Genomic DNA, 19,506 nt, shown 5'->3' on the forward strand with positions numbered 1-19,506 from the left:
TTGAGTTGCCTTAAGGGCCCCGCAACTAATCCAAAGTTAACAAACTATTTCAAAACACCTGGTCCAATAAGCTCATCAGTCCTTTGAAGAGAATTCTTCTTTCTTCTCCAAAGTGAGAAGAGATCTTAAAAGCAAATCGAGATCCCTTAAAGGCAGGACAGTTCACATACCATGTTATTGAAAGCAGCATTCCAAGTAAACGTGTTCTCTTGGCAGAGGGGAACCCAATCCAGCCTTGAAAAAAACGTATTTTTAATAACAGTATCCATTTCCCGAAGTGGACTTTCGTTTCAGCCCAATGATGCATCAAATGTTGGTTTTTGGCTCAACACATTTATCCCACCTTCCTACTCTATCCTGAAATGTGTTCCTTTTCATGAGTTTCTTAGCTTTAATTACATATTTCGATTACAATCCTCAAGTCCTTAACACCTTCACTTAGTGAAAACCAAGAAGCAAGCAGTTGTCAGCTGGATGCCATACCAGCATTTCTGATTGCAAACGGATGCTTTTGAGACCTTCTGCTAAGTAGGCAAAGGTAGGGAATCTTAGATGTGCCCAGCATCCAATGTCCCAATCCTCTATCCTCTTTGAAATGACCCGGAGAGTCAAGGAATGCTTGCCACTTACCTTGGTGAAGTTTCATGCTACCCAAATCTAGAGAGGCCATTTAGAAAGACTTCAAGTGTCATCATTTCAACTTATGGTCCTTGCTGTCAAATTGGCAACAGATATAAGGTCTTTTTGGATCTCTAAGAAACCTAGGGACCACAGAAGGTTTATACTTCAGAATGCAAGAAGCTTAAGGCAGCTTCCATACCAGATATCAGTTCAGTACTAGCTATTTGCCAGATCATCAGGACCTGAAATCCATGGAGGCCAATTCTCTCCAGAGGAGGAAGTATTGAATAGGTAAGTGCTTCCCTTTCAGTGAAATAGAGCTCATTTACACATCAACTCGGCAGTTGATGTCAATTGCCTTATCCCTAAAAGTGGCCCAAATGTGGAGAATGCACCTGAAAGGGGTGCGTTGGGGAAGCACATTTGAGTTTCCCAGAGCCACAACACTTTCACACAAAACAAACGCAAAAGTACATGCCAAAAAGAAACTCTCAGTCCTGAGGACCAAAGCAAAGGGTGAGGATGAACAACATCCTCAGTGTTTTCGAACTACGTTCCCTCATTTTAACAACAAAATGACAAACAACATGCAAATTGAAAGATAGGGAATCAGGACCACAGTTGTCATGCCTACTGACCTGGGAAGCAGAAAGAGCCAAAAAGGAAAAAGCAAAGAAATTAGGAAAAGTTCAATTTGCTTCATGAACTTCCACATGTCTCCTGGAAATATGCTCATTTTCTCAGGGTCACAATGATGAAAACCAAAAGGATTTCACTGAGCAAACTTTCTCTAACTGAATATTTTACATAGACTGGTTTTGGAGATATGAAAATGATTCATTTGATGCCATGTTTCACCAGAATCTGTAGAATATGCTGGCCATGCAATGTAAAAAAAAAAAAAAAATACTTGCTTGTCCCTTAGTGGACTACAAGATGGACTAGAGCTCTGCTGATCACAGCAGGTGTTATCCAATAGCAGAGAGACAAATGCAATGCCAAAAGGTCTCTCAGGATCGCAGTTCCCAGGCACCAAAGGGCAGATTCCTACCCATTGGAAAGGGAATATGTCAACCAATGTTCCACCACAGCTGAAACACAACGCAGGAGGGAACGATACCTAGTGTGATCATATGCAAGCTCCGTTACTGACCAAAGACGTCTCAAGTACTCAATGCAAGTGCTGTTTCACACACCTACAATGTACGAATCACAAACAGGATCCCACAAACCAAAGCACAGACTGCCGTGATTAACACCACATTGACACACACAAACACATGAAGAACAAATAAACACTCCAATCACAAAGACAGAAAGCCAGAGAAGGCATTTTGTCAACGTCCACTTCCACTCCCACATGGAGGCCCCCAGTTCTCAAGAGGGAATGGACTCAGAGGGGCTCCCATCCGCTAAGGGGAGCAGCCCAGTTGGAGTAGACCTATTTCCCAGCCTGTGCAAGCTGGAGCGACTTACGCCCAAATGACATGAACTGTATACCGTTGCTCTGGACATGTGTCCAAGACAAGCAGCCTCGTGCTGTAGGGCAGCCACTGCATATCAGGGAGAATCCCTGCCAGTATCCTGGAGCCAAATGTACTCTGGCATGTGCTGGGAACTATAAATGGCGATGCCCCTGATCGAGATCAACACACCATGGGCACAGACCTCCTGGCTGGCTCGCTATAATTGGTAACCAAAGGCCAGGATGTGTGCGCGACGCACAGTGAGGCCAAACAACAGCAAAACATTGGACTTTGGAGCCGAGAAATATTTGTTGTTGAGACATTCAAGGAAATGGGTGGCTTATGCTGGGTAATCCCCAACCTTGAAAGCTTTTAGCAAAGCCCTCTTAGAGGTAAGGTGATGGAGGGGTGTGGCTGTTCATTGAAAACTTCTCCCTGTCCGACCCATTGTTCTTGAGGACAGGTCATAGTCAGGTCTCAATGTTCCTATCAATCTCCAGCAAACAAATGTCACTCTCTGGGTGACAAGAAAGGGCAAGGTCCCAAGGCACAAGACTCACCCTCTGAGGTCCAGACCCACCTAAGAGAAAGGGGTCCCTGGGAGGGGTGGTGGTCCTCCTGCCATGGAGGGTTTGTCCAGGAGCTGGTCTGGGTCCTCCCACCAGTGCCCACGCCTCCCAGAGGAGGCAGCTCTGCCTTGGTGGCTCCCTCAGGGCCAGGTCCCAGACCCTTGCTAGCTCTCATCACTGAGGGAGCCGGGTGCACATGACCCAACAGGTCTTAATGCTCCTCAGGCCACCCAAACAGTGGCAGTCAGGTACCCCAGACTGTGAGCCATACCCTTAGGGTCACAGTGGCGGTGTGTGGTAGAGGTTCAACACTGCCTCAAGGCCTGGTCTGGGCCAATGGTCATTCAAGGCCTTGGCTCTGGAGCCCTGCAGGACACACCCCCAGCCTGTTCTCTGGGCCCCCCAACACACCAGCTGGCCCAAGGCCGTGTGAGCAGAAGAATGCTGGGGAGAAGGCTGGCACTTGCCTCTTACCTCATGCTCCAGGTCTGAAGGGGCAGCACTCCACTGACTGCTGCCTAACAAAGGGCCCCCACTAAAGATGGCTGACAGACAGTGGCTTGCTTGGGGCAGGGGCCCACTACACTGCCCACCAATGGCTGAGCAGGGTGGTCACAGTGGCATTAGTGGTCTCCTGGTAACCATTGCCTGGTAACGGGGCAGTGGGTCACAGTGCACAGCAAGGGCTGCCTGGGAAGGGCTGCATTCAGCTGGCTATGGTACAATTCCCCCTTTTCTTTGGTCCTCTGCAACCCTGAGGAGAATATGTGGGTATGATTTGGATAGAGTGGTTAATCATAAACTCAGCAGCGGATCTCTGTTTTAGGGGACTTGCTTTCAACCTAGATTCCTGGTTCATCTTTTCCCAAGTCTTTCAGGGAATGGGGTGACGACCACTCTAGCTACGTGCTGCTGGAGGAAAGCAAAGCCCTACAGTGCATTCTGAGTTGGAAGCAATGCCACGTTGCAAGTCTTGATCCAAGTCTTATATAAACTTGTATAAGGAATCCAGGAGAATAAGCCTGAAAAGCAGCGTGAGGGTGGCACTCTGGGGCAGACGTTCTGGCAGGTAATCCAGACACGCAGAAGCAGAAGGGAAGAAATTGTTGTAAGTTGTTAGGAAGTTGAGGGGAAGAGCTTCCCGTAACGGGAGAACACAGATCAAAATCAGCATTATTGCGAAGCAAATCCACAAACGTTAGTAGCATATGCATCTGTTTACTCAGTTTGTCAAAACTGCATTGGTAAGAGTCTTCTTGAAGTTGAAGCACTTTGGGAAAGCCTCAGCCTAACTATCTGTTAGACACTTAAAGAGGCAAGGTTAAAGATCGCATGACAAGGGGTTGAGAAGGAAGCTTAATCAAGTGGCTCTCATGTAACCGTCAGCATGGCTGACCGATTATCCCAAGGCATACCTGCATTTCAGAAACTTTGTACCCTTTCTAGAATATCGACAGGTGTGCCATGTATCCATCCTGTGTAATTGGAGAAGCTTCTCCCCCATTTCACAATGTTTTCTCTGTAATTTCCATACCAGATATACGACTGAAATAGTCCTCCTTGAGTTGCCTTAAGGGCCCCGCAACTAATCCAAAGTTAACAAACTATTTCAAAACACCTGGTCCAATAAGCTCATCAGTCCTTTGAAGAGAATTCTTCTTTCTTCTCCAAAGTGAGAAGAGATCTTAAAAGCAAATCGAGATCCCTTAAAGGCAGGACAGTTCACATACCATGTTATTGAAAGCAGCATTCCAAGTAAACGTGTTCTCTTGGCAGAGGGGAACCCAATCCAGCCTTGAAAAAAACGTATTTTTAATAACAGTATCCATTTCCCGAAGTGGACTTTCGTTTCAGCCCAATGATGCATCAAATGTTGGTTTTTGGCTCAACACATTTATCCCACCTTCCTACTCTATCCTGAAATGTGTTCCTTTTCATGAGTTTCTTAGCTTTAATTACATATTTCGATTACAATCCTCAAGTCCTTAACACCTTCACTTAGTGAAAACCAAGAAGCAAGCAGTTGTCAGCTGGATGCCATACCAGCATTTCTGATTGCAAACGGATGCTTTTGAGACCTTCTGCTAAGTAGGCAAAGGTAGGGAATCTTAGATGTGCCCAGCATCCAATGTCCCAATCCTCTATCCTCTTTGAAATGACCCGGAGAGTCAAGGAATGCTTGCCACTTACCTTGGTGAAGTTTCATGCTACCCAAATCTAGAGAGGCCATTTAGAAAGACTTCAAGTGTCATCATTTCAACTTATGGTCCTTGCTGTCAAATTGGCAACAGATATAATGTCTTTTTGGATCTCTAAGAAACCTAGGGACCACAGAAGGTTTATACTTCAGAATGCAAGAAGCTTAAGGCAGCTTCCATACCAGATATCAGTTCAGTACTAGCTATTTGCCAGATCATCAGGACCTGAAATCCATGGAGGCCAATTCTCTCCAGAGGAGGAAGTATTGAATAGGTAAGTGCTTCCCTTTCAGTGAAATAGAGCTCATTTACACATCAACTCGGCAGTTGATGTCAATTGCCTTATCCCTAAAAGTGGCCCAAATCTGGAGAATGCACCTGAAAGGGGTGCGTTGGGGAAGCACATTTGAGTTTCCCAGAGCCACAACACTTTCACACAAAACAAACACAAAAGTACATGCAAAAAAGAAACTCTCAGTCCTGAGGACCAAAGCAAAGGGTGAGGATGAACAACATCCTCAGTGTTTTTGAAGTACGTTCCCTCATTTTAACAACAAAATGACAAACAACATGCAAATTGAAAGATAGGGAATCAGGACCACAGTTGTCATGCCTACTGACCTGGGAAGCAGAAAGAGCCAAAAAGGAAAAAGCAAAGAAATTAGGAAAAGTTCAATTTGCTTCATGAACTTCCACATGTCTCCTGGAAATATGCTCGTTTTCTCAGGGTCACAATGATGAAAACCAAAAGGATTTCACTGAGCAAACTTTCTCTACCTGAATATTTTACATAGACTGGTTTTGGAGATATGAAAATGATTCATTTGATGCCATGTTTCACCAGAATCCGTAGAATATGCTGGCCATGCAATGTAAAAAAAAAAAAAATACTTGCTTGTCCCTTAGCGGACTACAAGATGGACTAGAGCTCTGCTGATCACAGCAGGTGTTATCCAATAGCAGAGAGACAAATGCAATGCCAAAAGGTCTCTCAGGATCACAGTTCCCAGGCACCAAAGGGCAGATTCCTACCCATTGGAAAGGGAATATGTCAACCAATGTTCCACCACAGCTGAAACACAACGCAGGAGGGAATGATACCTAGTGTGATCATATGCAAGCTCCGTTACTGGCCAAAGACGTCTCAAGTACTCAATGCAAGTGCTGTTTCACACACCTACAATGTACGAATCACAAACAGGATCCCACAAACCACAGCACAGACTGCCGTGATTAACACCACATTGACACACACAAACACATGAAGAACAAATAAACACTCCAATCACAAAGACAGAAAGCCAGAGAAGGCATTTTGTCAACTTCCACTTCCACTCCCAAATGGAGGCCCCCAGTTCTCAAGAGGGAATGGACTCAGAGGGGCTCCCAACCGCTAAGGGGAGCAGCCCAGTTGGAGTAGACCTATTTCCCAGCCTGTGCAAGCTGGAGCCACTTACCCCCAAATGACATGAACTGTATACCGTTGCTCTGGACATGTCTCCAAGACAAGCAGCCTCGTGCTGTAGGGCAGCCACTGCATATCAGGGAGAATCCCTGCCAGTATCCTGGAGCCAAATGTACTCTGGCATGTGCTGGGAACTATAAATGGCCATGCCCCTGATCGAGATCAACACACCATGGGCACAGACCTCCTGGCTGGCTCGCTATAATTGGTAACCAAAGGCCAGGATGTGTGCGCGACGCACAGTGAGGCCAAACAACAACAAAACATTGGACTTTGGAGCTGAGAAATATTTGTTGTTGAGACATTCAAGGAAATGGGTGGCTTATGCTGGGTAATCCCCAACCTTCAAAGCTTTTAGCAAAGCCCTGTTAGAGGTAAGGTGATGGAGGGGTGTGGCTTTTCATTGAAAACTTTTCCCTGTCCGATCCATTGTTCTTGAGGACAGGTCATAGTCAGGTCTCAATGTTCCTATCAATCTCCAGCAAACAAATGTCACTCTCTGGGTGACAAGAAAGGGCAAGGTGCCAAGGCACAAGACTCACCCTCTGAGGTCCAGACCCACCTAAGAGAAAGGGGTCCCTGGGAGGGGTGGTGGTCCTCCTGCCATGGAGGGTTTGTCCAGGAGCTGGTCTGGGTCCTCCCACCAGTGCCCACGCCTCACAGAGGAGGCAGCTCTGCCTTGGTGGCTCCCTCAGGGCCAGGTCCCAGACCCTTGCTAGCTCTCATCACTGAGGGAGCCAGGTGCACATGACCCAACAGGTCTTAATGCTCCTCAGGCCACCCAAACAGTGGCGGTCGGGTACCCCAGACTGTGAGCCATACCCTTAGGGTCACAGTGGCGGTGTGTGGTAGAGGTTCAACACTGCCTCAAGGCCTGGTCTGGGCCAGTGGCATTCATGGCCTTGGCTCTGGAGCCCTGCAGGACACACCCCCAGCCTGTTCTCTGGGCCCCCCATTACACCAGCTGGCCCAAGGCCGTGTGAGCAGAAGAATGCTGGGGAGAAGGCTGGCACTTGCCTCTTACCACATGCTCCAGGTCTGAAGGGGCAGCACTCCACTGACTGCTGCCTAACAAAGGGCCCCCACTAAAGATGGCTGACAGACAGTGGCTTGCTTGGGGCAGGGGCCCACTACACTGCCCACCAATGGCTGAGCAGGGTGGTCACAGTGGCATTAGTGGTCTCCTGGTAACCATTGCCTGGTAACGGGGCAGTGGGTCACAGTGCACAGCAAGGGCTGCCTGGGAAGGGCTGCATTCAGCTGGCTATGGTACAATTCCCCCTTTTCTTTGGTCCTCTGCAACCCTGAGGAGAATATGTGGGTATGATTTGGATAGAGTGGTTAATCACAAACTCAGCACCGGATCTCTGTTTTAGGGGACTTGCTTTCAACCTCGATTCCTGGTTCATCTTTTCCCAAGTCTTTCAGGGAATGGGGTGACGACCACTCTAGCTACGTGCTGCTGGAGGAAAGCAAAGCCCTACAGTGCATTCTGAGTTGGAAGCAATGCCACGTTGCAAGTCTTGATCCAAGTCTTATATAAACTTGTATAAGGAATCCAGGAGAATAAGCCTGAAAAGCAGCGTGAGGGTGGCACTCTGGGGCAGACGTTCTGGCAGGTAATCCAGACAGGCAGAAGCAGAAGGGAAGAAATTGTTGTAAGTTGTTAGGAAGTTGAGGGGAAGAGCTTCCCGTAACGGGAGAACACAGATCAAAATCAGCATTATTGCGAAGCAAATCCACAAACGTTAGCAGCATATGCATCTGTTTACTCAGTTTGTCAAAACTGCATTGGTAAGAGTCTTCTTGAAGTTGAAGCACTTTGGGAAAGCCTCAGCCTAACTATCTGTTAGACACTTAAAGAGGCAAGGTTAAAGATCGCATGACAAGGGGTTGAGAAGGAAGCTTAATCAAGTGGCTCTCATGTAACCGTCAGCATGGCTGACCGATTATCCCAAGGCATACCTGCATTTCAGAAACTTTGTACCCTTTCTAGAATATCGACAGTTGTGCCATGTATCCATCCTGTGTAATTGGAGAAGCTTCTCCCCCATTTCACAATGTTTTCTCTGTAATTTCCATACCAGATATACGACTGAAATAGTCCTCCTTGAGTTGCCTTAAGGGCCCCGCAACTAATCCAAAGTTAACAAACTATTTCAAAACACCTGGTCCAATAAGCTCATCAGTCCTTTGAAGAGAATTCTTCTTTCTTCTCCAAAGTGAGAAGAGATCTTAAAAGCAAATCGAGATCCCTTCAAGGCAGGACAGTTCACATACCATGGTATTGAAAGCAGCATTCCAAGTAAACGTGTTCTCTTGGCAGAGGGGAACCCAATCCAGCCTTGAAAAAAACGTATTTTTAATAACAGTATCCATTTCCCGAAGTGGAGTTTCGTTTCAGCCCAATGATGCATCAAATGTTGGTTTTTGGCTCAACACATTTATCCCACCTTCCTACTCTATCCTGAAATGTGTTCCTTTTCATGAGTTTCTTAGCTTTAATTACATATTTCGATTACAATCCTCAAGTCCTTAACACCTTCACTTAGTGAAAACCAAGAAGCAAGCAATTGTCAGCTGGATGCCATACCAGCATTTCTGATTGCAAACGGATGCTTTTGAGACCTTCTGCTAAGTAGGCAAAGGTAGGGAATCTTAGATGTGCCCAGCATCCAATGTCCCAATCCTCTATCCTCTTTGAAATGACCCGGAGAGTCAAGGAATGCTTGCCACTTACCTTGGTGAAGTTTCATGCTACCCAAATCTAGAGAGGCCATTTAGAAAGACTTCAAGTGTCATCATTTCAAATTATGGTCCTTGCTGTCAAATTGGCAACAGATATAAGGTCTTTTTGGATCTCTAAGAAACCTAGGGACCACAGAAGGTTTATACTTCACAATGCAAGAAGCTTAAGGCAGCTTCCATACCAGATATCAGTTCAGTACTAGCTATTTGCCAGATCATCAGGACCTGAAATCCATGGAGGCCAATTTTCTCCAGAGGAGGAAGTATTGAATTGGTAAGTGCTTCCCTTTCAGTGAAATAGAGCTCATTTACACATCAACTCGGCAGTTGATGTCAATTGCCTTATCCCTAAAAGTGGCCCAAATCTGGAGAATGCACCTGAAAGCGGTGCGTTGGGGAAGCACATTTGAGTTTCCCAGAGCCACAACACTTTCACACAAAACAAATGCAAAAGTACATGCAAAAAAGAAACTCTCAGTCCTGAGGACCAAAGCAAAGGGTGAGGATGAACAACATCCTCAGTGTTTTCGAACTACGTTCCCTCATTTTAACAACAAAACGACAAACAACATGCAAATTGAAAGATAGGGAATCACGACCACAGTTGTCATGCCTACTGACCTGGGAAGCAGAAAGAGCCAAAAAGGAAAAAGCAAAGAAATTAGGAAAAGTTCAATTTGCTTCATGAACTTCCACATGTCTCCTGGAAATATGCTCGTTTTCTCAGGGTCACAATGATGAAAACCAAAAGGATTTCACTGAGCAAACTTTCTCTAACTGAATATTTTACATAGACTGGTTTTGGAGATATGAAAATGATTCATTTGATGCCATGTTTCACCAGAATCTGTAGAATATGCTGGCCATGCAATGTAAAAAAAAAAAAATACTTGCTTGTCCCTTAGCGGACTACAAGATGGACTAGAGCTCTGCTGATCAGAGCAGGTGTTATCCAATAGCAGAGAGACAAATGCAATGCCAAAAGGTCTCTCAGGATCGCAGTTCCCAGGCACCAAAGGGCAGATTCCTACCCATTGGAAAGGGAATATGTCAACCAATGTTCCACGACAGCTGAAACACAACGCAGGAGGGAACGATACCTACTGTGATCATATGCAAGCTCCGTTACTGACCAAAGACGTCTCAAGTACTCAATGCAAGTGCTGTTTCACACACCTACAATGTACGAATCACAAACAGGATCCCACAAACCACAGCACAGACTGCCGTGATTAACACCACATTGACACACACAAACACATGAAGAACAAATAAACACTCCAATCACAAAGACAGAAAGCCAGAGAAGGCATTTTGTCAACTTCCAATTCCACTCCCACATGGAGGCCCCCAGTTCTCAAGAGGGAATGGACTCAGAGGGGCTCCCATCCGCTAAGGGGAGCAGCCCAGTTGGAGTAGACCTATTTCCCAGCCTGTGCAAGCTGGAGCGACTTACCCCCAAATGACATGAACTGTATACCGTTGCTCTGGACATGGGTCCAAGACAAGCAGCCTCGAGCTGTAGGGCAGCCACTGCATATCAGGGAGAATCCCTGCCAGTATCCTGGAGCCAAATGTACTCTGGCATGTGCTGGGAACTTTAAATGGCGACGCCCCTGATCGAGATCAACACACCATGGGCACAGACCTCCTGGCTGGCTCGCTATAATTGGTAACCAAAGGCCAGGATGTGTGCGCGACGCACAGTGAGGCCAAACAACAGCAAAACATTGGACTTTGGAGCCGAGAAATATTTGTTGTTGAGACATTCAAGGAAATGGGTGGCTTATGCTGGGTAATCCCCAACCTTCAAAGCTTTTAGCAAAGCCCTCTTAGAGGTAAGGTGATGGAGGGGTGTGGCTTTTCGTTGAAAACTTCTCCCTGTCCGATCCATTGTTCTTGAGGACAGGTCATAGTCAGGTCTCAATGTTCCTATCAATCTCCAGCAAACAAATGTCACTCTCTGGGTGACAAGAAAGGGCAAGGTGCCAAGGCACAAGACTCACCCTCTGAGGTCCAGACCCACCTAAGAGAAAGGGGTCCCTGGGAGGGGTGGTGGTCCTCCTGCCATGGAGGGTTTGTCCAGGAGCTGGTCTGGGTCCTCCCACCAGTGCCCACGCCTCCCAGAGGAGGCAGCTCTGCCTTGGTGGCTCCCTCAGGGCCAGGTCCCAGACCCTTGCTAGCTCTCATCACTGAGGGAGCCGGGTGCACATGACCCAACAGGTCTTAATGCTCCTCAGGCCACCCAAACCGTGGCGGTCAGGTACCCCAGACTGTGAGCCATACCCTTAGGGTCACAGTGGCGGTGTGTGGTAGAGGTTCAACACTGCCTCAAGGCCTGGTCTGGGCCAGTGGGCATTCATGGCCTTGGCTCTGGAGCCCTGCAGGACACACCCCCAGCCTGTTCTCTGGGCCCCCCATCACACCAGCTGGCCCAAGGCCGTGTGAGCAGAAGAATGCTGGGGAGAAGGCTGGCACTTGCCTCTTACCACATGCTCCAGGTCTGAAGGGGCAGCACTCCACTGACTGCTGGCTAACAAAGGGCCCCCACTAAAGATGGCTGACAGACAGTGGCTTGCTTGGGGCAGGGGCCCACTACACTGCCCACCAATGGCTGAGCAGGGTGGTCACAGTGGCATTAGTGGTCTCCTGGTAACCATTGCCTGGTAACGGGGCAGTGGGTCACAGTGCACAGCAAGGGCTGCCTGGGAAGGGCTGCATTCAGCTGGCTATGGTACAATTCCCCCTTTTCTTTGGTCCTCTGCAACCCTGAGGAGAATATGTGGGTATGATTTGGATAGAGTGGTTAATCACAAACTCAGCACCGGATCTCTGTTTTAGGGGACTTGCTTTCAACCTCGATTCCTGGTTCATCTTTTCCCAAGTCTTTCAGGGAATGGGGTGACGACCACTCTAGCTACGTGCTGCTGGAGGAAAGCAAAGCCCTACAGTGCATTCTGAGTTGGAAGCAATGCCACGTTGCAAGTCTTGATCCAAGTCTTATATAAACTTGTATAAGGAATCCAGGAGAATAAGCCTGAAAAGCAGCGTGAGGGTGGCACTCTGGGGCAGACGTTCTGGCAGGTAATCCAGACACGCAGAAGCAGAAGGGAAGAAATTGTTGTAAGTTGTTAGGAAGTTGAGGGGAAGAGCTTCCCGTAACGGGAGAACACAGATCAAAATCAGCATTATTGCGAAGCAAATCCACAAACGTTAGTAGCATATGCATCTGTTTACTCAGTTTGTCAAAACTGCATTGGTAAGAGTCTTCTTGAAGTTGAAGCACTTTGGGAAAGCCTCAGCCTAACTATCTGTTAGACACTTAAAGAGGCAAGGTTAAAGATCGCATGACAAGGGGTTGAGAAGGAAGCTTAATCAAGTGGCTCTCATGTAACCGTCAGCATGGCTGACCGATTATCCCAAGGCATACCTGCATTTCAGAAACTTTGTACCCTTTCTAGAATATCGACAGGTGTGCCATGTATCCATCCTGTGTAATTGGAGAAGCTTCTCCCCCATTTCACAATGTTTTCTCTGTACTTTCCATACCAGATATACGACTGAAATAGTCCTCCTTGAGTTGCCTTAAGGGCCCCGCAACTAATCCAAAGTTAACAAACTATTTCAAAACACCTGGTCCAATAAGCTCATCAGTCCTTTGAAGAGAATTCTTCTTTCTTCTCCAAAGTGAGAAGAGATCTTAAAAGCAAATCGAGATCCCTTAAAGGCAGGACAGTTCACATACCATGGTATTGAAAGCAGCATTCCAAGTAAACGTGTTCTCTTGGCAGAGGGGAACCCAATCCAGCCTTGAAAAAAACGTATTTTTAATAACAGTATCCATTTCCCGAAGTGGAGTTTCGTTTCAGCCCAATGATGCATCAAATGTTGGTTTTTGGCTCAACACATTTATCCCACCTTCCTACTCTATCCTGAAATGTGTTCCTTTTCATGAGTTTCTTAGCTTTAATTACATATTTCGATTACAATCCTCAAGTCCTTAACACCTTCACTTAGTGAAAACCAAGAAGCAAGCAATTGTCAGCTGGATGCCATACCAGCATTTCTGATTGCAAACGGATGCTTTTGAGACCTTCTGCTAAGTAGGCAAAGGTAGGGAATCTTAGATGTGCCCAGCATCCAATGTCCCAATCCTCTATCCTCTTTGAAATGACCCGGAGAGTCAAGGAATGCTTGCCACTTACCTTGGTGAAGTTTCATGCTACCCAAATCTAGAGAGGCCATTTAGAAAGACTTCAAGTGTCATCATTTCAACTTATGGTCCTTGCTGTCAAATTGGCAACAGATATAAGGTCTTTTTGGATCTCTAAGAAACCTAGGGACCGCAGAAGGTTTATACTTCAGAATGCAAGAAGCTTAAGGCAGCTTCCATACCAGATATCAGTTCAGTACTAGCTATTTGCCAGATCATCAGGACCTGAAATCCATGGAGGCCAATTCTCTCCAGAGGAGGAAGTATTGAATAGGTAAGTGCTTCCCTTTCAGTGAAATAGAGCTCATTTACACATAAACTCGGCAGTTGATGTCAATTGCCTTATCCCTAAAAGTGGCCCAAATCTGGAGAATGCACCTGAAAGGGGTGCGTTGGGGAAGCACATTTGAGTTTCCCAGAGCCACAACACTTTCACACAAAACAAATGCAAAAGTACATGCAAAAAAGAAACTCTCAGTCCTGAGGACCAAAGCAAAGGGTGAGGATGAACAACATCCTCAGTGTTTTCGAACTACGTTCCCTCATTTTAACAACAAAACGACAAACAACATGCAAATTGAAAGAGAGGGAATCACGACCACAGTTGTCATGCCTACTGACCTGGGAAGCAGAAAGAGCCAAAAAGGAAAAAGCAAAGAAATTAGGAAAAGTTCAATTTGCTTCATGAACTTCCACATGTCTCCTGGAAATATGCTCGTTTTCTCAGGGTCACAATGATGAAAACCAAAAGGATTTCACTGAGCAAACTTTCTCTAACTGAATATTTTACATAGACTGGTTTTGGAGATATGAAAATGATTCATTTGATGCCATGTTTCACCAGAATCTGTAGAATATGCTGGCCATGCAATGTAAAAAAAAAAAAAAAATACTTGCTTGTCCCTTAGCGGACTACAAGATGGACTAGAGCTCTGCTGATCACAGCAGGTGTTATCCAATAGCAGAGAGACAAATGCAATGCCAAAAGGTCTCTCAGGATCGCAGTTCCCAGGCACCAAAGGGCAGATTCCTACCCATTGGAAAGGGAATATGTCAACCAATGTTCCACGACAGCTGAAACACAACGCAGGAGGGAACGATACCTAGTGTGATCATATGCAAGCTCCGTTACTGACCAAAGACGTCTCAAGTACTCAATGCAAGTGCTGTTTCACACACCTACAATGTACGAATCACAAACAGGATCCCACAAACCACAGCACAGACTGCCGTGATTAACACCACATTGACACACACAAACACATGAAGAACAAATAAACACTCCAATCACAAAGACAGAAAGCCAGAGAAGGCATTTTGTCAACGTCCACTTCCACTCCCACATGGAGGCCCCCAGTTCTCAAGAGGGAATGGACTCAGAGGGGCTCACATCCGCTAAGGGGAGCAGCCCAGTTGGAGTAGACCTATTTCCCAGCCTGTGCAAGCTGTAGCCACTTACGCCCAAATGACATGAACTGTATACCGTTGCTCTGGACCTGTGTCCAAAACAAGCAGCCTCGTGCTGTAGGGCAGCCACTGCATATCAGGGAGAATCCCTGCCAGTATCCTGGAGCCAAATGTACTCTGGCATGTGCTGGGAACTATAAATGGCGACGCCCCTGATCGAGATCAACACACCATGGGCACAGACCTCCTGGCTGGCTCGCTATAATTGGTAACCAAAGGCCAGGATGTGTGCGCGACGCACACTGAGGCCAAACAACAGCAAAATATTGGACTTTGGAGCTGAGAAATATTTGTTGTTGAGACATTCAAGGAAATGGGTGGCTTATGCTGGGTAATCCCCAACCTTCAAAGCTTTTAGCAAAGCCCTCTTAGAGGTAAGGTGATGGAGGGGTGTGGCTTTTCGTTGAAAACTTCTCCCTGTCCGATCCATTGTTCTTGAGGACAGGTCATAGTCAGGTCTCAATGTTCCTATCAATCTCCAGCAAACAAATGTCACTCTCTGGGTGACAAGAAAGGGCAAGGTGCCAAGGCACAAGACTCACCCTCTGAGGTCCAGACCCACCTAAGAGAAAGGGGTCCCTGGGAGGGGTGGTGGTCCTCCTGCCATGGAGGGTTTGTCCAGGAGCTGGTCTGGGTCCTCCCACCAGTGCCCACGCCTCCCAGAGGAGGCAGCTCTGCCTTGGTGGCTCCCTCAGGGCCAGGTCCCAGACCCTTGCTAGCTCTCATCACTGAGGGAGCCAGGTGCACATGACCCAACAGGTCTTAATGCTCCTCAGGCCACCCAAACAGTGGCGGTCGGGTACGCCGGACTGTGAGCCATACCCTTAGGGTCACAGTGGCGGTGTGTGGTAGAGGTTCAACACTGCCTCAAGGCCTGGTCTGGGCCAATGGTCATTCATGGCCTTGGCTCTGGAGCCCTGCAGGACACACCCCCAGCCTGTTCTCTGGGCCCCCCAACACACCAGCTGGCCCAAGGCCGTGTGAGCAGAAGAATGCTGGGGAGAAGGCTGGCACTTGCCTCTTACCTCATGCTCCAGGTCTGAAGGGGCAGCACTCCACTGACTGCTGCCTAACAAAGGGCCCCCACTAAAGATGGCTGACAGACAGTGGCTTGCTTGGGGCAGGGGCCCACTACACTGCCCACCAATGGCTGAGCAGGGTGGTCACAGTGGCATTAGTGGTCTCCTGGTAACCATTGCCTGGTAACGGGGCAGTGGGTCACAGTGCACAGCAAGGGCTGCCTGGGAAGGGCTGCATTCAGCTGGCTATGGTACAATTCCCCTTTTTCTTTGGTCCTCTGCAACCCTGAGGAGAATATGTGGGTATGATTTGGATAGAGTGGTTAATCATAAACTCAGCAGCGGATCTCTGTTTTAGGGGACTTGCTTTCAACGTAGATTCCTGGTTCACATTTTCCCAAGTCTTTCAGGGATTGGGGTGATGACCACTCTAGCTACGTGCTGCTGGAGGAAAGCAAAGCCCTACAGTGCATTCTGAGTTGGAAGCAATGCCACGTTGCAAGTCTTGATCCCAGTCTTATATAAACTTGTATACGGAATCCAGGAGAATAAGCCTGAAAAGCAGCGTGAGGGTGGCACTCTGGGGCAGACGTTCTGGCAGGTAATCCAGACACGCAGAAGCAGAAGGGAAGAAATTGTTGTAAGTTGTTAGGAAGTTGAGGGGAAGAGCTTCCCTTAACGGGAGAACACAGATCAAAATCAGCATTATTGCGAAGCAAATCCACAAACGTTAGTAGCATATGCATCTGCTTACTCAGTTTGTCAAAACTGCATTGGTAAGAGTCTTCTTGAAGTTGAAGCACTTTGGGAAAGCCTCAGCCTAACTATCTGTTAGACACTTAAAGAGGCAAGGTTAAAGATCGCATGACAAGGGGTTGAGAAGGAAGCTTAATCAAGTGGCTCTCATGTAACCGTCAGCATGGCTGACCGATTATCCCAAGGCATACCTGCATTTCAGAAACTTTGTACCCTTTCTAGAATATCGACAGGTGTGCCATGTATCCATCCTGTGTAATTGGAGAAGCTTCTCCCCCATTTCACAATGTTTTCTCTGTAATTTCCATACCAGATATACGACTGAAATAGTCCTCCTTGAGTTGCCTTAAGGGCCCCGCAACTAATCCAAAGTTCACAAACTATTTCAAAACACCTGGTCCAATAAGCTCATCAGTCCTTTGAAGAGAATTCTTCTTTCTTCTCCAAAGTGAGAAGAGATCTTAAAAGCAAATAGAGATCCCTTAAAGGCAGGACAGTTCACATACCATGTTATTGAAAGCAGCATTCCAAGTAAACGTGTTCTCTTGGCAGAGGGGAACCCAATCCAGCCTTGAAAAAAACGTATTTTTAATAACAGTATCCATTTCCCGAAGTGGAGTTTCGTTTCAGCCCAATGATGCATCAAATGTTGGTTTTTGGCTCAACACATTTATCCCACCTTCCTACTCTATCCTGAAATGTGTTCCTTTTCATGAGTTTCTTAGCTTTAATTGCATATTTCGATTACAATCCTCAAGTCCTTAACACCTTCACTTAGTGAAAACCAAGAAGCAAGCAATTGTCAGCTGGATGCCATACCAGCATTTCTGATTGCAAACGGATGCTTTTGAGACCTTCTGCTAAGTAGGCAAAGGTAGGGAATCTTAGATGTGCCGAGCATCCAATGTCCCAATCCTCTATCCTCTTTCAAATGACCCGGAGAGTCAAGGAATGCTTGCCACTTACCTTGGTGAAGTTTCATGCTACCCAAATCTAGAGAGGCCATTTAGAAAGACTTCAAGTGTCATCATTTCAACTTATGGTCCTTGCTGTCAAATTGGCAACAGATATAAGGTCTTTTTGGATCTCTAAGAAACCTAGGGACCACAGAAGGTATATACTTCAGAATGCAAGAAGCTTAAGGCAGCTTCCATACCAGATATCAGTTCAGTACTAGCTATTTGCCAGATCATCAGGACCTGAAATCCATGGAGGCCAATTCTCTCAAGAGGAGGAAGTATTGAATAGGTAAGTGCTTCCCTTTCAGTGAAATAGAGCTCATTTACACATCAACTCGGCAGTTGATGTCAATTGCCTTATCCCTAAAAGTGGCCCAAATCTGGAGAATGCACCTGAAAGCGGTGCATTGGGGAAGCACATTTGAGTTTCCCAGAGCCACAACACTTTCACACAAAACAAATGCAAAAGTACATGCAAAAAAGAAACTCTCAGTCCTGAGGACCAAAGCAAAGGGTGAGGATGAACAACATCCTCAGTGTTTTCGAACTACGTTCCCTCATTTTAACAACAAAACGACAAACAACATGCAAATTGAAAGAGAGGGAATCACGACCACAGTTGTCATGCCTACTGACCTGGGAAGCAGAAAGAGCCAAAAAGGAAAAAGCAAAGAAATTAGGAAAAGTTCAATTTGCTTCATGAACTTCCACATGTCTCCTGGAAATATGCTCGTTTTCTCAGGGTCACAATGATGAAAACCAAAAGGATTTCACTGAGCAAACTTTCTCTAACTGAATATTTTACATAGACTGGTTTTGGAGATATGAAAATGATTCATTTGATGCCATGTTTCACCAGAATCTGTAGAATATGCTGGCCATGCAATGTAAAAAAAAAAAAAAAATACTTGCTTGTCCCTTAGCGGACTACAAGATGGACTAGAGCTCTGCTGATCACAGCAGGTGTTATCCAATAGCAGAGAGACAAATGCAATGCCAAAAGGTCTCTCAGGATCGCAGTTCCCAGGCACCAAAGGGCAGATTCCTACCCATTGGGAAGGGAATATGTCAACCAATGTTCCACCACAGCTGAAACACAACGCAGGAGGGAACGAAACCTAGTGTGATCATATGCAAGCTCCGTTACTGACCAAAGACGTCTCAAGTACTCAATGCAAGTGCTGTTTCACACACCTACAATGTACGAATCACAAACAGGATCCCACAAACCACAGCACAGACTGCCGTGATTAACATCACATTGACACACACAAACACATGAAGAACAAATAAACACTCCAATCACAAAGACAGAAAGCCAGAGAAGGCATTTTGTCAACTTCCACTTCCACTCCCACATGGAGGCCCCCAGTTCTCAAGAGGGAATGGACTCAGAGGGGCTCACATCCGCTAAGGGGAGCAGCCCAGTTGGAGTAGACCTATTTCCCAGCCTGTGCAAGCTGGAGCGACTTACCCCCAAATGACATGAACTGTATACCGTTGCTCTGGACATGTCTCCAAGACAAGCAGCCTCGTGCTGTAGGGCAGCCACTGCATATCAGGGAGAATCCCTGCCAGTATCCTGGAGCCAAATGTACTCTGGCATGTGCTGGGAACTATAAATGGCGACGCCCCTGATCGAGATCAGCACACCATGGGCACACACCTCCTGGCTGGCTAGCTATAATTGGTAACCAAAGGCCAGGATGTGTGCGCGACGCACAGTGAGGCCAAACAACAGCAAAACATTGGACTTTGGAGCCGAGAAATATTTGTTGTTGGGACATTCAAGGAAATGGGTGGCTTATGCTGGGTAATCCCCAACCTTGAAAGCTTTTAGCAAAGTCCTCTTAGAGGTAATTTGATGGAGGGGTGTGGCTTTTCGTTGAAAACTTCTCCCTGTCCGATCCATTGTTCTTGAGGACAGGTCATAGTCAGGTCTCAATGTTCCTATCAATCTCCAGCAAACAAATGTCACTCTCTGGGTGACAAGAAAGGGCAAGGTCCCAAGGCACAAGACTCACC

Source organism: Hippopotamus amphibius, chromosome 10, assembly GCF_030028045.1.
Source record: "Hippopotamus amphibius kiboko isolate mHipAmp2 chromosome 10, mHipAmp2.hap2, whole genome shotgun sequence".
Classification (NCBI taxonomy): domain Eukaryota; kingdom Metazoa; phylum Chordata; class Mammalia; order Artiodactyla; family Hippopotamidae; genus Hippopotamus; species Hippopotamus amphibius.